Source organism: Poecilia latipinna, unplaced genomic scaffold (genome assembly GCF_001443285.1).
Source record: "Poecilia latipinna isolate Pla-1442-1.1 unplaced genomic scaffold, P_latipinna-1.0 Scaffold4075, whole genome shotgun sequence".
In the NCBI taxonomy this organism is placed as follows: Eukaryota; Metazoa; Chordata; class Actinopteri; order Cyprinodontiformes; family Poeciliidae; genus Poecilia; species Poecilia latipinna.
In genome coordinates, this window is record NW_015116691.1 from 11,894 (window position 1) to 15,929 (window position 4,036).

The window sequence follows — 4,036 nt, forward strand, 5'->3', positions numbered from 1 at the left end:
AGGGTTTATGATAAAAAATGAATAAATAATAATTATGTGATCGGTATCGGTGATTGGTATCGGTGATCGGGCCCTCATGGGTGATCGGTATAGGTATCGGCAGGAAAAAACCTGATCGGCACATCTCTAATGAGCATATAATGATAATCCTAAGGGCACACATATTGCTCAGTATATATATATATATATAGATATATATATAAAACTTTACACAGGGTAAGCCTCCTTCCACAATACTCTGGGAGCATTCCAAGGATAATCATTAACATGTGAGAAGACACATTTTTGTGATGTACATGCAACAAATGTAAAAACTGCGTTGGCCGGGAATCGAACCCAGGTCAACTGCTTGGAAGGCAGCTATGCTAACCACTATACCACCAACGCCTGATGGAGTTTCAAGAGGGGTTGCATTAACCCAAACTGAACTTTTCATCCTGCATGTGCGCAGCCAGCCTTTTTTTTCTTTCTTGTGGTTTCAGGAACTGACCCGTTGACAGGACACACATCGATTCTCCATTGAGAGACCATGACATCTTCCTCAACAAGACACTAGATTGGGAGAGTTAAACTGTTAAATCTAGTCAAACTGTTTATCACAAAGTGTAGAAATGAAGCAAACTTTGTCACTTCACGCCCTCCTCTGGAAGTCTCAGATGAACCACCTGAGCCTGGGAATCAGCATCCTCCTCCTCAGATAGGTTTTCCTTTTCTGTCTTCATTATTTAGTATAATTTGTTTAAAATTATTTTAAAAAACTTATGCGGCCACATAAGTTTGTGTGTGTGTCTAATTGTGCGCGACAGTTGAGCCTTGTGTGGGTCAGATCTGCAGTTTCTGTGCCATGCACATTGTGTTCATGTGGCATATCAGTGTGGGTTAGGTTTGTGCGGTTTGTGCATGTTGGGGATGTTTCAGTGTATGTGTGGGTCAGATTCAATGATAGTTTTGTGCAGGGGTGCTCAAGTCCAGTCCTCGAAAGCTATCGCCCTACAACTTTTAGATGCATCCTTACTCCAACAGACCGGAATCAAATGCTGAATTCCCTCACCAGCAGTCATTCAGTTCTGATCAAGGCTGGTAATGATTCAAGTATGTTGGAGCAGGGAAGCCTCTGAAATGTGCTGGATGGTATTTCTCGAGGACTGGACTTGAGCACCCCTGGTTTTGTGTGTACCCTCTAATAATGTCCTGCAGGCACCCCTGCTGGTGTTTATCTCCAGCGGTCAATGGGTAAGAGGCAGGGTACATTCTGGACAGGTAACCTGTTCGTGGGCACTGTGCTGTATCATTTAGTCTTTGTTGAATTTGAACAAGGACACTAAAGTGGTATAGCTGGCATACAACAGGCACTGTCCATTAAAAAAAGTGGTGCCACAGTTTCATAGGTAGTTGGAAAATTAAGCGTCCCTGGGTGGGCTCGAACCACCAACCTTTCGGTTAACAGCCGAACGCGCTAACCGATTGCGCCACAGAGACAGTTCCTTTATGCAACCCCTTTTGAGAAAGTGAACTACTTTACACATATCTGTTACACTAGAGGTTTCTTAGCTTTCCTGGACATACTTTGTCTAGAAACTGTCAAGAACATCATTTGATGTTACTGACAGTTCCAGAAAAAATTTGTTCTTAATATATTCCTGCAAACCTAATTGCTCCTACTGAGAAGAGAAGTCTTCAAACAACATATAGGGGGCAATAGAACTGTGCTTAGAACACTTGTTTTGTTGTAGTTTTGCTTTTATAGAATTATAAAATTGTCTTTTGTTAAAACTTGTATATAGTATTTATTCTTGGATGTAAGTAGTTCAGCAAAGAAGCTTATAATTTATAGATGTTTATTGTATTAGAATAAGCATAAGTATAGTCTGCTGTAAACTTCAATACATAATCGTGAGATTTGTTCACATATCAAAAAGTTGAATAGACACAGCAACACCTCGTACAACAGAATTTGTTTTTCTATGCTTTTTGGCAACATTGGACACATAATCTCCTCGTTAGTATAGTGGTAAGTATCCCCGCCTGTCACGCGGGAGACCGGGGTTCGATTCCCCGACGGGGAGTGTTTTTTTTTTTTTTTCTTCATTATTATTATTTCTGCCTATTTTCTTTGAAGATCAATATAATTGAAGTTGATGGGAATGTAGAAATCACAAGATTTGAAGATGTGAAGGCAGAGTTGGCTTAAGAAGCTGGTGTTTAGGCTGCTGCTGCCACTTTCGGCTTCATAAATGAAACAATGAATAACGTATATCTGGTTGGATGGTGTGATCTGGTAAGTAGTTGACATGCTGTGTGTCTCTTCAGTTCAGTAGGGTCTGGTCTTTGGTTTGGTGTCAGGTCTGTGATTTCACATTCAGGATCGGTGACAATGGCAATAGCTTAATTACACAAGGGGAGTTCCTCAGGCTATTCGTCCTGTACTTTGGAACAAGCAGCCTCTCACTCAACAGACTTTCCTGAATGATGAAGACAGTGTGCAGGTGGTGGCTGTCATTATCCATAATAGCCAGGAGTTTCTCCAATGTTCTCCTCTCTGTCATTGTTGCCAAAGAATCCCTAAAAAAAAAATTAAGCGTCCCTGGGTGGGCTCGAACCACCAACCTTTCGGTTAACAGCCGAACGCGCTAACCAATTGCGCCACAGAGACTGCCATGTTGAGGAAGCATTATGTATAGTACACGTGTATTCTCACTGAATTGTGATTGTCCCACCAATGAGATATTTCTTCAAATAGCATATAGTGCAGTCTGGAGTGAGTAAGAGGACATTAGAGGTCTGTTTGGAACACTTCTAAAAAGGTTGGCTGAAGACATCAACCCCTCCCCCAGTCTCTAAGACAGGATCTGATTCCGGAATGTATTGATGAGGTCATATGTAATTGTCATGTGTGCGTTGGTGGTTCAACCGCGAATTGGTGTAACATGCCGACACCATGCAAAACAGGACATGCCAGCAGTTCCTGAGTTTGAGTCCCAGTTCTGGCAGAAGCTTATGTTACTTAACCTGACTACCAAGAAAAAAAAATATTGTCCAATAACCATTTTTTTTAAATCCCACATTCTTTGTAAGGTAATAAAAGGTTTTATGCACTTACTTTGTCTCTTCCCATAAAATGTGTTACTACTGATGAACGCAGTTTTTATGAATTAGAAAAAGATACGTACAAAAGCCCCACCCCTTCACATGTGGTATCATTGAAAAGCCCTAAATGTCCTCCAGATACCAAAAGGAATTAATTCAGTAGAATGCAGGGGGTGGGAGATATTCAAGTTTAGAAATGGCCTGTACAGAGGACAAAAATGAACTACTGGTAGTCAGGAGGTTAACCCAACCTTTAATATTTTTAGTGTTTATATTCCAATAAATAAATATTTATAATAATGAATGCCAGTTGTGCAAAATTAAAAACAAACAATTACTCCCCACCTACACATGGAAAAAAACACAACTCTATGAAAAATGTATAAACGAATTTATACATTTATTGGTGCTTTGTTTCATGTAATGAGGAAACAAAGCACCAAAGACTCTGGAATGGTTGTGTCTCTGTGGGTCCAAGTTCAATTCCCAGCCCAGTGTTAATAAATGTCACTTGATATGCAGCCATAATATTGTAAATTGTTCCAAATTCTGGGAATTGTTTGAAATTGCAGTGATAGAAAATAGAAGAAATCTGATTACAGGATTAAACACCGTAGCATTATTGTTTGGTCTAAATTATACAACCAAACAGCTACAAGGATTCACTAATTGTGATTCCCTTGTAATTAGTTTATTTTTAATTATGATTAAATGTATGATAATATGTTGCTAGTTGGAGTCATTACTCTATTAGCAGCACAATACCTTAGCTTTAACTTGATCCACAGGGCAGGGGCGCTGCCAGGAATCTTGGGCCCCATGACAAAAATTTTTATTGCCCCGCCCTTGCAACAGTCACAGACAACGTGCAAAATATACATAAAACAATCCAGACTTCTCAAAAAGAAAATGCTATGTAGTTGCATTTTATTCAAGCTCCAGTATGTAA

The 4,036-nt window shown here is 39.8% G+C and overlaps 4 non-coding genes across 4 annotated transcripts; 1 reads left to right on the forward strand and 3 right to left on the reverse strand.

Annotated features, from left to right (window-relative positions):
- Nucleotides 1-315: 315 nt before the first annotated feature.
- trnag-ucc (transfer RNA glycine (anticodon UCC)) lies at nt 316-387 on the reverse strand. Its single transcript has one exon. It is a non-coding gene; the product is annotated as a tRNA-Gly (tRNA).
- Nucleotides 388-1,405: 1,018 nt separating this feature from the next.
- On the reverse strand, nt 1,406-1,479 carry trnan-guu (transfer RNA asparagine (anticodon GUU)). The gene has a single exon. It is a non-coding gene; the product is annotated as a tRNA-Asn (tRNA).
- A 515-nt stretch (nt 1,480-1,994) lies between these two features.
- On the forward strand, nt 1,995-2,066 carry trnad-guc (transfer RNA aspartic acid (anticodon GUC)). Its single transcript has one exon. It is a non-coding gene; the product is annotated as a tRNA-Asp (tRNA).
- Nucleotides 2,067-2,579: 513 nt separating this feature from the next.
- On the reverse strand, nt 2,580-2,653 carry trnan-guu (transfer RNA asparagine (anticodon GUU)). The gene has a single exon. It is a non-coding gene; the product is annotated as a tRNA-Asn (tRNA).
- Nucleotides 2,654-4,036: the final 1,383 nt, after the last annotated feature.